Source organism: Marmota flaviventris, chromosome X (assembly GCF_047511675.1).
Source record: "Marmota flaviventris isolate mMarFla1 chromosome X, mMarFla1.hap1, whole genome shotgun sequence".
In the NCBI taxonomy this organism is placed as follows: domain Eukaryota; kingdom Metazoa; phylum Chordata; class Mammalia; order Rodentia; family Sciuridae; genus Marmota; species Marmota flaviventris.
Window position 1 is genome coordinate 85,250,624 of NC_092518.1, and position 19,213 is coordinate 85,269,836.

General features: G+C 33.0%; 1 pseudogene; it reads right to left on the bottom strand.

Annotated features, from left to right (window-relative positions):
• LOC114091542 (RB1-inducible coiled-coil protein 1-like) overlaps positions 1-13,401 on the bottom strand; it is a 156,143-nt pseudogene extending 142,742 nt beyond the window's left edge.
• Positions 13,402-19,213: the final 5,812 nt, after the last annotated feature.

Genomic DNA, 19,213 nt, shown 5'->3' on the forward strand with positions numbered 1-19,213 from the left:
TGATTGGCTATGTTCAATAGACTCTTTAAAAAAATATTACTTTTCCTAACAGTCAAAACTAGAAACAACAGAGGTATCCACTGAAACCAGAATAGAGACACATGATAACAATAAATTCTACTCCTGACCCCAAATCCCTGTCAACCACTGAACTTTTCACCATTGTCCTTGTATACTGCAGCCTGACAGTATTCACTTATATTATTCAGATTTTTTGTTAGGTCTTTGGAATTTGAGGATTCTTTAAGATGTCCAAGATGCAAAATGTGTCTCCTTCGGATCAAACACCATTTTAACACTTACATTTTACATTTCTAATCTTTAGAAATTTTATATACTTTTTAAAGTCTTGTTGCACAAACTACAACTTCTAATAAAATGCTAAGCAGGAATGATGAGAAAGTATATCCTTGACTTTTTTTTTTTTGGATCTTAGTAGGAACGTGTATTTTGTTACTTTTAAGTATGATGTTACTTGTGTTTTATGTAACTCTTCTTTATCAAATAGTTCCTGCTACTACTAATTTACTAAGAGGTTTTGTTACATCTATTAATATAATCATATGATTTTATTCTTATTCTGTTAATAGGGTTATATTAAATTGACATCAAAATATTGAATTATATTTGCATACTCAGTATATTGAATTTGGCCATAATGTATAATTGTTTTTACATATTAATTTTATTAGACAATAAAATTTTGAGTGTTGCAACTATGATCACAAAATATGTTGATCTCTGGTTTTACTCTTTGTAATTTCTTAATCTGATTATCATATTAGAACGAGGCTTTCACCATTAAAGGAATTAGACATGTTTCTTTTATTTCTCTTTCCTAGAAGACATTGTAGAAAAGTAGTAATATTGTATTCTTAAATATTTGATGGAATTCTCTAATGCAGCCATCTGAGCATTTTGATTTCATTTTTAGAAGATTATTAATTATTGATTCAGGTTTTTGAGAATGTGTAGTATCTGTTCTCCTTTTTTGTTTTTTAATTCTTTGTTATTTATTATTTATTTTAGTTATATACAACATTAAGATTTATTTTGACATAGCTATAAAAGCATGCAATATAATTTGCTCTAATTCAATCTCCAGTACTTCCCCTTTCCCTCACATCCTCACTCCCCCTATACTTTATCTTTATTCTACTCATCTTTCTGCTATTTACTTTTAAATTTTTTGCTTATTTGGTTTTTAGTTAGCATATTGTGCATATACATGATGGTGATATTTACTGTAGTATATTTGTATATATACATAGGAAAGTTAGGTCACATTCATTCTGCTCTTCTTCCCCTCTCCCATCCCTTCTCCATCCCCCTCAGTCCACTTAACTTTTTTTTTATTTTGAATGGAATCTGCCCCCGCACCCTGCTTTCCCCTTATTTTGGACTAGCTTCTGCATATCAGAGAAAACATTCAAACCTTTGGCTTTCTGAGTCTGTCTTATTTCACTTAGCGTGATAGTACTCAGTTTCATTTCTTTACCAGCAAGTTCCATAGTTTCATTCTTCTTTAAGGCTGAGTAATACTCCATTGTGTATATACCACATTTTCTTTATCCATTCATCTGTTGAAGTGTACCTGTTTTGGTTCCATAGCTTGGTTAATGTGCTACTATAAATATTGATGTCATTGTATCTTTATAGTGTGCTGATTTTAAATCTTTTGGATATTTCACTTTGTAAAAGAGATGCAAAACTATTTATCTAATCTACTCATTGTATGAATTTTGATACTATGTATTTGTCATGGAATTGTTCTATGATATCTAAGATCAAATTATTCACATTTTCAAAGAATAAAATTTTACTATTGATGAATTTATTATTTTATGGTTTCAATTTCCATAATCTGTTTGTGGTATAATCATTTCTTTAATTTTTCTTGCATTTAGCTTGGATTTATTTTCCTCATCTACTTTTCTACAGTAAATCACAGATTATTAATTTTATATTTTTCTTCCTCTGTAATATATGAATTTAATATTATCAATTTTCTCTTAGCATAGTTTGCATTGCATTTCTCACCTTTAATATTATATATAGTTTTAATTTAGAATATAATATTGTTGAATTTTTCATGAGACTTCTTTGTTGCATTGTTAGAAGTTCATTGTTTAATTTACAAATAAGTGGGGTGAATTTCCAAGATTATTGATTTTTGGATTTATTGTGCTCTGAAACATACCTTACATGATTCCCATTACATTCTTTTTGTTGTTGTTACCATTATTATTATTATACCAAGTGTTGAACCCAGAGACACTTAGCCACTAAGCCACATCCCCAGCCTTATTTATTTATGTTTAGTTTAATTTGAGACAGTTTCTTACTAAGTTGCTGACACTGCATTTGAACTTGTGTTCCTACTGCCTCATCCTCCCAAGCTACTGGGATTACAGGTGTACACCACAGCACTGGGCCACTTTAAATTTTTGAAGGTATGATTGAAGTTACAGAGTGTTGTCTTCTTATTGATATTCCATGTGTTTTGAAAATGAATATGTGCTCTGCTGATGGATGATATTGTATTAGTCAGAATTCTCTAGAGAACTGCTAACATCCTGCAAGTTAATATATGAATGAACAATAACAGATGGTGTATTCTTAAAATGTCAGTTTGATTGATGATGCTCTTTAGGTTGACTTATTGGTTATCCCATCAACTTTTTAATTTCCTGCTTATTTGATCTATCATTTATTCAAAAAAGATGTTGAAATTCCAAAGTATAATAGGGAGTTTATTTTTCATTTCAAGAGTATAACTTTTCCATTATTTATTTTGATAAACTGTTGTTAGTTAATTATACATTTAGAAATTTTTTTGGAAAATTTGCCTATTCATCATGGTGGGGTTGCTATTTTATTACTGAATAACTTTCTTGCTCTGAAATTGACTTTTTGTGACACTAATATAGATAGTCATTCTTTCCTTTTTAATGTAATAGTTTTATTGAAGTATAGGAAAGAGCAAGGGCACAATAAGAATAGATGATCTTGATGTAGTTTTGATTTGCATTTCCCTGATTTCTAAAGATGTTGAACACTTTTTTCATTTATATGTTGGCCATTTGTACATCTTCTTTTGAGCAATGTCTGTTTAGAGTTTTTGCCCATTTAGTAATTTGGGGGGAGGAGTATGGCCCTTTTTGATCTTTTTTAATTTTTTTTTTTAATTTTAATTTGTTATATGTGACAACAGAATGCATTCCAATTCATAATGCACATATGGAGCACAATTTTTCATATCTCTGGTTGTACACAAGGTAGAGTAATATACTTTGTGTCTTCTTATATGTACTAGGATAATGACAATCAAATTTCACAGTCTTTCCTATCCCTATAATCCTGCCTTCCCCTTGCTCACCTTTTACCCTTTGCCTTATCTAAAGTTCATTTAATCTGCCCATGGCCCGACTGTAGCATATTATGAATCAGCATCCTTAAAACAGAAAAATTATTCCACATTTTTTGGTGGATTGGCTAATTTCATTTAGCATTATATTCTCCAGCTACATCCATTTACCTGCAAAAGCCATGATTTTATTCTCCTTTATTTCTGGGTAATATTCCATTATGTATATATGCCACATTTTTTTTTTAATCCATGCATATACTGAAGAGCATCTAGGTTGGTTCCACAGTTTAGCTATTGTGAATTGTGCTGCTTTAAACATTGATGTGGCTGTGTCACTGTAGTATGCTGTTTTTAAGTCCTTTGGATATAGATCGAGGAGAGGGATAGCTGTGTCAAATGGTGGTTCCATTCCCAGATTTCCAAGGAATCTCCATACTGCTTTCCATATTGGCTGCACCAATTTGCAGTTCCACCAGCAATGTATGAGTGTGACTTTTCCCCCACATCCTCACCAACACTTATTGTTGTTTGTATTCCCAATAGCTGCCATTCTGACTGGAGTGAGATGAAATCTTAGAGTAGTTTTGACTTGCATTTCTCCATTTGCCAGAGATCTTCAACATTTTTTCCTATATTTGTTGATTGATTGTATATCTTCTGAGAAGTGTCTGTTGAATTTCCTTGGCCTATTTATTCATTGTTTTTTTTTTGTGTGTGTGCGTGTTAAGATTTTTGAGGTTTTTTTTATATGTATTCTAGAGATTAGTGCTCTGACATGCATGTGGTGAGAATTTGTTCCCAAACTGTAGGCTCTCTATTCACCTCACAGATTGTTTCTTTTGCTGAGAAGAAACTTTTTAGTTTGAATCCCTCCCATTTATTGATTTCTGATATTAATTCTTGTGCTATTGAAGTCTTTTCAAGGAAGTTGGGGCCTAAGCTGACATGATAGAGATTTGGGCCTACTTTTTCTTCTAATAGGTACAGTGTCTCTGGGTTAATTCCTAGGTCCTTGATCCACTCTGAGTTGAGTTTTATTCCTGGTGAGAGATATGGGTTTAATTTCACTTTGTTGCATATGGATTTCCAATTTTATCAGGACCATTTTTTGGCAAGTCTAGCTTTTCTCAAATGTAGGTTTTTGGCAACTTTGTCAAATATAAGATAAGTGTAATTATGTGGGTTGAACTCTGTGACCTTTATTCTGTACCATTGGTCTATTTTGTTGCCAAAACCAAGCTGTTTTTGTTACTATTGCTCTGTAGTATAGTTTAACTTCTGGTATTGTGATGCCACCTGCTTCACTCTTCTATTTAAGGATTGCTTTAGATATTCTGGGTCTCTTATTTTTCCAGGTGAATTTCATGACTGATTTTTCTATTTCTATGAAGAATGCCATTGAAATTTTTATTGAAATTACTTTAAATCTGCATAGTGCTTTTGGTAGTATGGTCATTTTGACAATATTAATTCTGCATATCCAAGAACAAGGTAGATCTATCCATCTTCTAAGTTTCCTTTAATTTCTTTCTTTAATGTTCTGTAGATTTCATCATAGAGGTATTCCACCTCTTTTATTGAGTTGATTCCCAAGTATGTTGTTGTTGTTGCTATTATTACTATTATTATTATTATTATTATTTGGTTTGCTATTGTAAATGTGGTAGTGGTGAAAAGAGCATCCCTGTATTATTCCAGTTTTTAGAGGGAATGCTTTCAATTTTTCTCCGTTTAGAATGATGTTGGCCTGGGGCTTAGCATACATAGCTTTTACGATGTTAAGATGTTTCTGTTATTCCTAATTTTTCTAGAGTTTTGAAAATGAAAGGGTACAGGATTTTGTCCAATGCTTTTTCTGCATCTATTGAGATAATCTTACGGTTCTTATCTTTAAGTCTATTAATGTGATGAATTACATTTTTTGATTTCTGTATGTTGAGACAATTTTGCATCACTGGAAATAACCCTACTTCATTTTGGTGTCTTTTTGATATGTTTTTGTATTTGATTTGCCAGAATTTTATAGAGAATATTTGCATCTATGTTTATTAGAGATATTGGTGGGAAGTTTTCTTTTTTGATGTGTCTATGCCTGGTTTTGGAATCAGGGTGATTTTGATCTCATAGAATGAGTTAGGAAGTCTTCCCTTTTTTCTGTTTTGTGAAATAAATTGAAGAGTATTGATGTCAGTTCTTCTTAAAAGATCCTGTAGAAGTTGGCTGTGTATCCATCTGCTCCTGGGCTTTTCTCGGTTATTAGGCTTCTGATGGCATCTTCTATTTCATTGCTTGAAATTTGTCTGTTTAAATTTTGTATATCATCCTGATTCAATTTAGTAAAAAATCATATGACTCTAGAAATTTGTTGCAGCCTTCGGTATTTTCTATTTCATTGGATTACAAGTTTTCAACATAATTTCTAATTATCTTCTATATTTCTGGAGTGTGTGTTGTGATATTTTTTTTTATTTTATCACAGATGTTAGTAATTTGAGTTTTCTCTCTCCTTGTCTTCGTTAGAATGACTAATGGTTAGTCAATTTTATTTATTTTTTTCAACAAACCAATTTTTGTTTTGTCAATTTTTTCAATTGTTTTTTTTTTTGTTGTTGTTGTTCTAATTTCATTGATTTTAGCTCTGATTTTACTTATTTCTGCTCTTTCTACTGCTTTTGGTGTAGATTTGTTCTTCATTTCCAAATGCTTTGAGATGTAATGTTAAGTCATTTATTTGTTGATTTTTTCTTCTTTTAAGGAATGAACTCCATGCAATGAAACTTCCTCTTATAACTGCTTTCATAGTGTCCCAGAGATTTCATTATGCTATATCTGTGTTCTCACTAACCTCTGATTTTTTTTAATCTCCTCTTTGATATCTTCTGCCACCCATTGCTCATTCAGTAGCATATTATTTAGTTTCCAGGTGCTGAAGTGGATTTTATTTCTTATTTTATCACTGATTTCTAATTTCATTCCATTATGTACTGATAGAATGCAGGGTAGTATCTCTACTTTGTTATATTTGCTAAGAGTTGCTTTGTGGCATAATATATGGTCTATTTGAGAGAAGGATTCATGTGCTTCTTTAAAGAAACTGTATTCACTCTTTGATGGATGGAATATACTATATATATATATATATATATATATATATATATATATATATATATATATATCAGTTAAGTCTAAGTTATTTAATGTATGATTGAGTTCTATAGTTTCTTTGTTCAGCATTTGTTTGGAAGATTTATCCAGTGGTGAAAGAGGTGTGTCAAAGTCACCCAAAATTATTGGTTTTCATCTGTTGTATTCTTGAACTTGAGATGAGTTTTTTGATAAATGTAGATGCTCATTTGTTTGGGGAATATATATACTTGTAATTGTAAAGACTTGTTGGAGTAGGGTTCCCTTGATTAATTTTAGCTTGAAGTCTACTTTATTTGATATGAGATGGAAACCCCTGCTTGCTTCTGCAATACATGTGAGGGTATAATTTTCCCAAACTTTCACCTTCAGTCTGTGAATGTCTTTTTCTATGAGATGAGTCTCTTGAATGCAGCATATTGTTTAGTCTTCTTTTGTGTTGTTCCACTCTGCTAGTCTCTGTCTTTTGATTGGTAAGTTTAAGGCATTAACATTCAGGGTTGTTATTGAGATATGATTTGTATTCCCAGCCATTTTTGCTTATTTTCAGTATTTGACTTGACTTGGTTTCTCCTCTTATTAGTTTTTCCTTTAGTGTGATACCACGCTCTGCTTATTTTCATCATTTTTTTTTCATTTCTTCTTCATGGAATATTTTGCCAAGGATGTTTTGTAGTGCAGGCTTTCTAATTGTAAATTCTTTTAACTTTTGTTTCTAATACAAGGTTTTTATTTTATCATCAAATCTAAAGTTTAATTTTACTGGACATAAGATTCTTGGTTGGCACCCATTTTCTTTCAGAGCTTGGTATATGTTGTTCCATGATCTCCTGGCTTTGAGGGTCTGGGTTGAAAAATCTGCTGAGATACAAATTGGTCTCCCCCTATATGTGATTTGATTCCTGTCTCTTGTGGATTTTAAGATTCTATACTTATTCTGTATGCTAGGCATTTTCATTGTAATATGCCTTTGTGTAGATCTGTTGTAATTTTGTACACTTGGTGTCCTGTAAGCCACTTGTATTTGGTTTTACAATTTATTCTTCATACTTGGGAAATTTTCTGCTATTGTCTCATTGAAGAGATTGTGCATTCCTTTGTTTTGAAACTCTGTGTCTTCCTCTATCTCAATAACTCATAGGTTTGGTCTTTTGATGCTGTCCCATAATTCTTGGATGTTCTGTTCATGGTTTCTTATTATCTTCACTGTGTGGTGAAATTGATTTTCCAGTTTGTATACTTTGCCTTCATTATCTGATGTTCTTTCTTCCAAGTGATCTAGTCTCTTGGTTATGCTTTCTATTGAGTTTTTAAATTTGGTTTATTGTTTCCTTCATTTCAAGAATTCCTGACTTTTTTTCCAGAGTCTCTATCTCTTTCTTGAAGTAATCTTTAGATACCTGTATTTGTTCTCTTATCTCTTTGTTGGAATGATAAATTTTTGCATGTATTTGCTCATTTACATCATTCTTTAATTCAGAGATCATTTTAATTATGAGCCTTCTTCTGAACTTCTTCTCTGACATTTTTTTTTTCAAGTTTGCTGATCATGGGTTCTTTTATCTTAGTAACCTGGTTTGTTTGGGGCACTTTCCTTTCTTGTTTTTTTCATGTTGTCTATGTATCTTCCTTTCTTTCATGTAATCTGTAATATCTTAGATATTACAGATCCTACTCTATATTTTTTAGTGCTGATACTGATTATCTGTACCTCACCTTGATCTTGGGCTTCCAGACCCTGGTGGTGTCCCTCAACGTATGCTATTACAACTAACGTTGGTGGTGGCAATATCCAAGTTAACAAGAGATAATAGTGGAGGTGCCCCAAGATGGATGCAAGGTCTTAAAGAGATGGAGCTGAAAGAGTGGGACTTACATTATCTTTGGGATGCCTGCTCTGACATGTAGCTGCTTCTAGGCCCTGTCTGTTTTCAAAAGGTAAGGGCTACTGCATGGAGAAGGCTATAGTGATGTCTGCCATGTTCCAAGATGGAAGTGGGCTAGGCTTGGGCTCTCAGGTGGGAGGGGGCGTGGCAGACTGTACACACCCTGGGTCTGGGTCCCATGTATATCGGTGTAAGCAGATCTGAGCTGGGCCTGGGCTTTGGTGGTCTGCCAGGGGTAGGATGGTCCCAGACCTTTTGTGCACCTGGGTCTGCAAAAGGCAGTGTGTGTGAATTTGGGCTGGGCCTTAGATCCTGTGGTGTCTGCTGGTTGGAAAAAGCAGTCCTGTGCCAGAGCTTGAGCTCTGGAGGATGTCTTTCATTGGCGGGACGGACTAATTCTTCCTCCCAATGATATTGTTGTTAGCCTTTTTATGTATTCATATACTATAATAATTAAAGAGAATTTTTATCATAATTACCTTAAGAAATGGTTCTTTTTAGAGCAACTGAGAATAAGCAAATTGAAAGTTTATTTTTCATGTATTGATAGCCTTTCCTGAAGTTCTTTCTTTTTTTATTTAGATCTGATTCTCTTACTAATATGATTTTCTTTCTGATTAAATGACTTCTTTTAAACCTTCTTGTAAGAAAAAATGTTGTTAATGAATACTTAAGACTGTTTGTGTGAGACTTTCTATTCCTCCTTCACTTTGAAATATTAATTTCATTAAATATAGCTTTACATTGATAGAATTTTTATTTCATAACTTTTAATGTTTTATTCCCTTTTCTTCTTGCTTGTATACTTTCTGATAAGAAATCACTGTAGTTCTTATATTTTATTTCTTTATGGTAAAGTTCTTATTGTTCTATGGTTGTTCTATGGTTTCTTTAAGATATTTGTTTGTCTACTGATGTTGTATAACAAAGGTTCTTCTAGTAATTTCTCTCTCTCTCCTCACCCCTCTACACACACACACACACACACACACACTCACTGTTGTTAGTCCTGCTGATGTGTTCTGATGATGGATAATATGATATTAGATGATGATATTAGTCAGGATTCTCTAAAGAAATGCTAACATCCAACAACTTAATATATGAAATGAACAATAACACAGTTATATTCTTAAAATGCCAATTTGATTAATGATGTTCTTTTATTTCATAACTTTCATTGTTTTATTCCATTTTCTTCTTGCTTGTATACTTTCTGATAGTTACACACACACACACACACACACGGAGAAAAAATCTATTATCTAATTTAAAAATATAAATTAAGTATAAGTCACTGATTTGTCATTAAATTATAATCTAGAATATGTAGGTTCTCAAAATATGAGTTTTAAAAAGATGCTTACATATTAGAGTTAAAACATATTTGAGAAGAAAACATGTGTTAAGTTATTAGAATTGGTTTAATTATGAATTTGCTATTATCTAAGTTTATAACCAAGGCTTTTCATTCAAAAATTAGATTAAAATAACATTAAAATCTTGATATAGCATTAAGTGTTTTTTTATTTGAGAAAATATGTCATCTTTTAACCAATCTGTGACTTATACAATGCAAAGATACATATCTCATAAGAACTTGTGTAAACTACAGAAATATAATCAGGATTTTGTAATGATGTTTAAATCCAAATCCTTGCCCTTTTTCCAAAGGTGATTACTGATTATTGATAGCAATAAAGAAACAACAAAGTGAAGATGCTATTACTCATCACACATAACTGAAAATAGTAATTTTTTTTCATAAATAACTTTTGTATCACTATATCCACAAAATATTGTGACATTGGTTTCTTTAAAATAATTTTCTTCATTGTTTTGATCCAAAGTGTTAAAAAATTATTCCTCTTAATTAAATATTTTCTATACAATTATATTCTCCTAATCAGAACTGTAAGGTAGTGCCTATGCAGTGTCATCAACCCTCATAATAGCCTTTTTCTTTCTCTAGATTTAATTATTTCATATACTTAAGCACAGTGATATATATACACATACCAAAATATATTTTTTAAATGTGCAAAATATATTGAGTAAAAGAAACATAGAAAAAGAAAATAACCAAAGCAAATTTATTGTCTTGATTTTGTAAATCCTCCTCAAGGCATAATAGGTCTCCTTTAAATTTTTTTATTTTGTTTTTATTTTCTTCACTTTCCTTTATTAGTGCATCAAGTTCACCTTCATTTTCAATTTTAAAAGAATATAGTTCTTTTTAATATTTTTTCTAGTGTTATATCCAGGGAGCATTTTACTTTTTCAATAATGTTTCTTATTTCCAATGCTGTACATTTTAAAGAATTTGAGAAGTCACTCTGTTATTTTTGTACAAATGTTCTCAAGTGGGAAAGGTTTTCCTTGGTGGTTTGTATACTGAAGTGAGAGTCTTAGGCAATAACTCTACATTTTTCCAGTTGAACATTCAGAGAAGCATGATCTCCAAAATCCTCTTTACCACATATATTTGTAACCTGCATACATCTACTATCAATTGCATTGATAATTGATGAATAAAGTGATTCCACAAACACCTCTGGAATTAGTGGATTACTTATAATATTAAGGGAGAATAAATTTTCTTCATTCACAAACTCATTCACAGCAGACATAGAATCTGATTCAGGGCTTTTTGCTAAAGAATCCTAGTCTAAAGAAACTTGTTGAGGGGCTGGAGATGTGGCTCAAGCGGTAGCGTGCTTGCCTGGCATGCGTGCGGCCCAGGTTCGATCCTCAGCACCACATACAAACAAAGATGTTGTGTCCGCCAAATACTAAAAAATAAATATTAAAAAAAAATTCTCTCTCTCTCTCTCTCTCTCTCTCTCTCTCTCTCTCTCTCTCTCTCTTAAAAAAAAGAAACTTGTTGAATAGTTTGTTCTATATTTGGATGAGGGGATAGTTTCAAAATCATGTCTATGTGCATCAGTGCTATCTCAAGATGATTCTTCCAAGGCACATATGGCACAACATAAGGGGTTCTGAACACTGAGTAGAGGAGTAGTTTTCAGTGAGGTTTAGTTACAATTCCTGTTGCACTTTCTATTCATGGGGAAGAAGTGGACTATGGGCATGCCTGACTCACCAATGCCTTTTGTTCATTCAATAGAACTGTAATGGTCTGGGACATTTCATTCAAACGTTGTGCTGTCTTTACCAAATTATTTAGGACAAGTACATAGTGGTACAGAGATTCAATGTCAAAAAGTAAAGGGACCCTGAGGAATGTTTGAACTCCTGAGAGACAAAATGAGTGTAGAAACTGTAAATCTTTTAATGAAATATCTGGAAGTTCATAGTCAAACTTTTCAGGCTTCTGAGTACAAAAGAAAAGGGACCAGGAGTCCAGGCTCCAAAACAGATGGTTCTTAAAAAAGACTTCCTAAGTAATTTCCCAAAGGATTTACTTTTAGATTTTTCTCCTTCATACAATCATTTCCCATCTTTGAATAAGGCACCAGTCCACTCCCTGTAGTGTTTAAAGATCATTTTTCTCCTTACAACCTCAACAACAGCTAAGCAGTACATCTGAGGAAATGTACTAAGGCCTTTAACATTTCTGACTCTTAACAGCTCTATTACAAGGCAGAGCAAAGCTTGTAATTTCTCTTCATCTTGCAAGCAGCATCACAAAGCGACACAACTTTAGTCTAACATGTAGATTATTTGCAATTTTTTGTTTGCAGTGGTACACTTCTGCTTAATAACCTACAGTTTTCTATGATTTTGCAACATAATCTTCAAATGTTTTGCATGACTCAGGCACAAATAAGTTAATAAAATGCATCTTTCAAGTTTTCGGCTCTCATCTGATTAGTGAAAATCCCTGAGTGAGGTCTTTCTGTTCAATCACCATCTAGGAATCATCTGTTCCAGAGCATACAAATGATCTTTAAGCTCTTAAATGGCTTTCATATTCTGATTATCATGTTTGGCAATAGTTTTATGGCATTATACTATAAATGTTCAAGTAATCTTTTATAAGTCCTGCTCACAGAATCAAAGCACTTCCTGACCAAGAATTCTACATTGTTAGGTCTGTCTTAAATATTTATCCAGTCTAACAAAGAAAATGTTAAGGAAAAAAAGGCACTTCACCATCTTTAGCATCTACTGAAGTTTTGTCTTACTGGACAGTACTTTGACAAAATTCCCTAATTTCTTTGCCAGTTTCATCATTTGTGGTTCATCTGGAGCTACATGTTCCACTGACTCATGAAATGAAGTTAACAAAGATGTGTTAGTTGTGCTAGGCATATCAGGAGAAAGTTCCAGTTCAGTGGATCTTTTTCTGAGTCTTCATTTTCATTTAAAGAATCCGGTCTTCCCAAACATTCTATGTCTGTTTTGAAATTCCAACAGTGGAATCTTGGCCAAGCCATTACTGAAACCACAGTTGCTAAATGAGTAAGTTTTACCTTGATGACTTTTATGGATTACAGTTTCTTTGAATAAATACTTTCAAACTTGAAAAATAGCTTTTGGTATGAATTTGCACAGTCTTCCCTATTGGTCATGATTGCAGCCCAGCCTTGGTGCTGAAGACTTTCAACATGGTTAAGACTCTCACACAAAAAGAAAGTTTATTGGCAAATTCATATATTCCCACTGCAAGTTGTGCCCTTGAAGCAACAGTGTGAAAAACTGCAGGTATCATAAGAGACTCTTCAACTTTTATTTCCATGTCTTTTTTGTTGTTATTGTTGAAAAGGTTGTTTTAGGAATAGCAGGTGCATGATAACATAAAACTAGTTCTTTGTTAAAAAGAAAAAAAAGGATTTTTGTCTGTCTCCAGTGGTGTAGGTACACACTCTTCAAACTGAAGCCATGTATTCTCTTCCATTGATTACAAGTACTGACACTTAACAGCAATCATTATTTGCTTTGACTATCATGTTTAAGGTCTGCCACAGTTTGTACTGCATGTTTAGTGTCAAGTGTTAGAGTAGTTCCAGTATTAACTATAAACACATATAACTTCATCATGATTTGACTCCGTGAGCTTGCACTTCACCCTCTGATATGATTCTAACAGTCACTGTGAAAAGCACTACCTCTCTACCTAAACAGATTAAAAGCAGCTTATGTTTGCCTTGCTTGATATTGGCAACTGAACAACATTAATGGTTAAACTCAAAGAACCAGCAGCACCTTCTGCTCCTTCTGTGGCATCAGCACAGCAAGCAGCCCCAGGCACTATCTTGGTGGCAGCTACTAACAGCCTATTCCACACTGCCAACTGACACAACTGCTGATGTCCTGTCAACCCCCCACTGTGGCCCTGAACTACCAGCAAAAGAAGGGGTCAGGACAGCAAAGGATATGGTCAGCTCCCTAAGCTCTGGCTAGAGGGCCTGGAGTGAGGCAGGCACAAGTCAGAGGGCAGCAGCCTAGGGGCCTGGTAGACTGAGGGAATCGGAAGGAGTTCTGAGGGTTTGGTAGGACAGCAGAAACAGCCAAAGCTGCGCTTGTTATTATCTACTCTTCCAACCTCTTACAAACTTTTCTTAAAGAAATGCATAATTTTCAATCAGTTGTTTGTCTCTTTGGGATGTATGTAAACTCTTTAAACTTCAATTGAGCCCCTTGATTGATTTGAATAGATGTAATGTCTTTCTTGGTAACATTGGAGACATCTCTTTAAAATGTGAATTTCAAGGAGGATGGCCCCCTCATTTTCCTGTATTATGGGAATATAATCTAGATGTTTACTCCAAATTATAACTTAAAAGAAGTTTTATATTTTTTTGCATAAAGACAACATATAACATATATGTAACATATGTGTATTGCATTGTATCAACCCGATTATGTTTAATTGTGAAATTTCCCTCTTATCCTCCCTTTAAGGAATTATTGACTGTGCACCATGTTTTGGCTTTATGCTTTTCCAGTAATACAACTGTTTTATTATTTCTACTTTTATGGAGAGTATTTATGGGTTGGCAGTATATTTAAAAAAAATAAATTCCACTGAGCATAGAGACACATGTCTCTATTACTAGGTACTCAGGAAGCTGAGGCAAGATGACCTCAAGCTCTATGGCCAGCCTGGGCAACTAAGGGGGACTATGTCTGAAAATAAAATAAAAAGGGTTGGAGTGTATCTCAGTGGTAAAATATTTGCCTAGTATGTGCAAAGATTGTTTCAATCCCTCAATCTAAAAAAAAATCTTTAATATAGGAAAACAATCTCTCCAAAATTTGAACAACATTAATGGTTAAACTCAAAGAACCAGCAGCACCTTCTGGTTAGATGATGGGATAGACTGGAGAGACATAGCCAACATCTGTATAATTAGAGAAATCCTATTGAAAACAAAATCTGGTAGGACCATTTACATAATAATTTTTTTAAAGAGAGAAAGAGAGAGAGAGAGAGTTTTAATATTTATTTTTTAGTCTCCAATGGACACAACATCTTTATTTTTATGTGGTACTGAGGATCGAATCCAGTGCTATGCACATGCCAGGCAAGCGCACTACCGCTTGAGCCACATCCTCAGCCCCATAATAATTTTGTTAAGTTTCTGAAAGCTAAGTGTACTCTACTGTAAGCATGAGATAATCTTGTAGCATATGGTTTGTGAGGTTCCTACACTTTTTTGGCTATAGTAGCAAGAACCTCAATATGTTCTAACAATGGAAAATGAAAAAAAAAGGTATTGTCATCACTCTTTAACTGTGGTATAAAGAATATAGTTATGAAATATATCATATGCTTCTCAATATCACAGGTCTACTCTCCTTCTCTTGAAGGAAGGGGTTTTACCCTAAAAAAAAGAAGAAAAAAGAAATAAAAATCTAAAGAAATAAAAGACACTAATTGGTGAAAATCACAGCAAAAAAGAAAAGATATAGAAAGCATGAGAATGACAGCAAAAGTGGCACAAAAGCAAACTTTTGTTTCTTGAAAAATCAATAAGATTGATGAATCTGAAATCCGTTTATATAAAAGGGAGAGAGGGCAAAATCATTCTATATCCAGAATGAAACAAGGAACAATATCACTAAATACACAGATTTTGAAAAATTAGAAGCTTTGTGTGATCATAAACTGAATGCCTTCAAATTTGATAACTTCGATGAAAACGAAAAAATTTCTTCTAAGACACAAATTATCAACTGTCATGCAAGTAGATGACCTGACTAGACTATCTATTCTAACACTGTATCATTTTTTTAAAAAATGCATAAATAATTAATAATCTTCCATATTTAAAAACAAGATCTATATGGTTACACTAGTGAGTCCTGGCAAACTTTTAAGGAAGAAATAATACCAACCACATTAATCTCATCCAGAAAATCAAAATAGATGAAAGACTTCCTAACTCAACAAGGCTAGCCTTACCAAAATACTAAAGCCAGATAAAGATTTCACAAGAATTGGAAATTACAGAATAAACTGTTTCATGACCACAAATTTTGCCATTTATTTCACTATTGTTTTCTACAGGGATTACACATTATTTTGTTCCTCAATACTGCTGTCTTCTTTGGGGATTAGTTGAATTTTGTTGTAAAATGTTTTGATATGCTTCTCATTTTCTTTCATATATCTTGTCTACATGTTTTATTTTTGTTACCAGGGGATCACTTTTAATATCTTAAAGTTTTAAAACCTAACTTGAATTTGTGCTAAATTCAACAGTGTATAAAAACTATGCTTCTATACACTTCTATTCTTCTTTTTACTTTTAGTGGTGGCAAGGAATGATTTCACTTCCTTTGGATATATACCTAGTAGAAGAATTGCTGGGCCACATTGTAGTTCATTTTTTTGTTGTCGTTGTTGTTTTTTAAGGAATTAGAAAAAAATATTTTTACTAATGACTCAACTAATTGACATCCGTCCCAACACTGTAATAACAATCATATAATTTATATAGAACCAAAAAAGACCCAGAATAGCCAAAATAATACTGAACAAAACCAACAAATCTGGAGTCATCATCATACCTAATTTCAGATATACCACATACCATAGAGCTATAGTATCAACAGTAGCAGGCAAAAATATTCAAGAGAATATCTTGCATAGTAAAAAGTCACTTCTCTCTTACTGGGGTGAACATTCCATCTTTGTCTTTCAAGAATTTGAACAAAATATGTCTGTTGTGAATCTGAGTTTTTCAAATTTGAACATAACTTAGATTCTCAAATTCATAGAAATTTCCCTCTCATAAAACTTGGGAAAATTTTTTTTTGTCATTATTTCCTCAAATGTTTTTGTTCCTTTGTTTCTCTCAATATCTTTCTGGCAGTCTCATATATGTAAGACTGCTTGATGGTGCCTACATATCCTTTAGGTTCTGTTAATATATTTTCATTTTATTGTACTTTCATTGTACTTTCTCTCTGTACTCCATTTTCCTCAGATATGATGATTTTAATTGTTTGATTTTCATATTCACTGATTCATCTTATTGTTTATGTCTTCTTTTCAACCCTTGTATGTTATTTTTTTTCATTCTAGTTATTATATTTTTCAGCTTGGGAATTTCTTTTTAGTTCCTTTTCCATAATTTCTCTTTATTGATATTCTCATTTTGTTTCTATAAAATATTCTTATATTTTTGCATCTTTTAAAATAATATTTTATTGTTTTTAATTGAAAAATAATGATATTATATACTTATGTGGTACAGTGTGATGTGTTAATACATGCATATTGCATAATAATTAAGTCACATTATTAGTGTATCTTTCATCTTCTATACATTTTTTGGAAAAATCTTCAAAATTCTGTTATCTATTTGGAAACATTCAATACAACATTATTAAGAATAATCTCTCTATTGTGAAATACTCTTCATAACTAACAACGTTTTGTACCTATTAACCAATCTCTCCTTGTGGGTTCCTTCACATTTCCCTCCACAGTCTCTGGCAAATGCTCTTCTACTTACAACTTTTATGAGAACAACTTATTCAGATATCTTATATGAATAAGATAATGTATTTCATATGATGTTTATCTTTCTATTCCTGACTTATTTATTTTCTTCTTCAGGTTCATCTATATTGCCATAAGTGACAGTGTTTCACCTTCTGAGTGTTAAATAGTATCCCATAGTGTACACCATACCTTGACTATTATGAAAAGTGATAGAAGAAGCACAGAGGCTCAGATATGTTTTTAACATGGTAATTTTATTTTCTTTGAACATATTGCCCATGTCCCATGTGGGCAAGGGATTTAGTTCTTCTCCAGTGGGATGGACTGTCTGAGAAATAAAAGTTAAGAAATGTAGTACTAGGAAATAACCTAGTACTACTAGAACACAGAAAAGAAATTCAGAGCTGGGGCAGCAACAGGCCAAGCTGACCAGATGGGTCCAGCTTCTAAAAAGAAGGGAGCCTGCACGTGCTTTATTTTTATTGGAATACATCAAAGAGTTTCTATAGAAAGTTCTTCACCGAAACAGGATAAAGATGGGGGTAGGTACGCTGCTCAGCTCCTAATGGATAACACCCATCTCCAGTGCTGTGAGGGACCCTTTGGCAGAGGTGAGGAGGAGTTCACTTGAAAAGGGAAATCTTGACTATCTGTCTAATGGTGAGAGCAGTGTGTTGAAGTCACCCATAATTATTGTGTTGTGGTCTATTTGACTCTTGAACTTGAGGAGAGTTTGTTTTATGAACGTCGCAGCACCATTGTTTGGTGCATACAAATTGATAATTGTTATGTCTTGTTGGTGGATGGTTCCTTTTAACAGTATATAGTGTCCTTCTTTATCCCTTTTGATTAACTTAGGTTTGAAGTTGATTTTATTTGATATGAGTATGGCCACTCCTGCTTGCTTCTGAGGGCCATGTGAGTGGTATGATTTTTCCCAACATTTTACCTTCAGCCTGTGTATGTCTTTTCCTATCATATGAGTCTCCTGAAGGCAGCATATTGTTGGATTTGTTTTTTTGATCCAGGTTACTAGCCTATGTCTCCTGATTGGTGAATTTAGGCCATTAACATTTAAGGTTACAATTGAAATATGGTTTGTACTTCCAGTCATGTTTATTTATTTATTTATTTTAGTTTGGCTAGTTTTTACTTTTTGGTTATTTTCCTCCCCCTTTACTGAGATACCTCCTGCTGTTAGTTTTGGGCACTATTTTCCAATTCCTCTTCTTGTAGTATTTTGCTCAAAATGCTTTGTAGTGCTGGTTTTCTGGCTGCAAATTCTTTTAGCTTTTGTTTATCGTGAAAGGTTTTAATTTCATTGTCAAATCTGAAGCTTAATTTTGCTGGATATAGTATTCTTGGTTGGAATCCATTATTTTTCAGCGTTTGAAATACATTGTTCCAGGATCTTCTCGCTTTCAAAGTCTGTGATGAAAAATCAGTCGTTAACCTAATTGGTTTACCCCTGAATGTAATCTGCCTCCTTTCTCTCGTAGCTTTTAATATTCTCTCCTTGTTCTGTATGTTGGCTATCTTCATAATTATATGTCTTGGAGTTGGTCTATTACGGTTTTGAATGTTTGGGGTCCTGTAGGCTTCCAGGATTTGGCAATCCATTCCATCTTTCATCTCTGGGAAGTTTTCTAGAATTATTTCATTTAATAGGTTGTCCATTCCTTTGGTTTGAATCTCTATGCCTTCTTCTATCCCGATGACTCTCAAATTTGTTTTTTTTTTTATGACATCCCATATCTCTTGAATAGATTGCTCGTGAGATTTAAGCATCTTTTCTGTGTTGACTATATTCTTTTCAAGTTGATAAACTTTGTCTTCATTATCTGATGTTCTGACTTCTACTTGATCTAGTCTATTTGTAATATTCTCATTTGA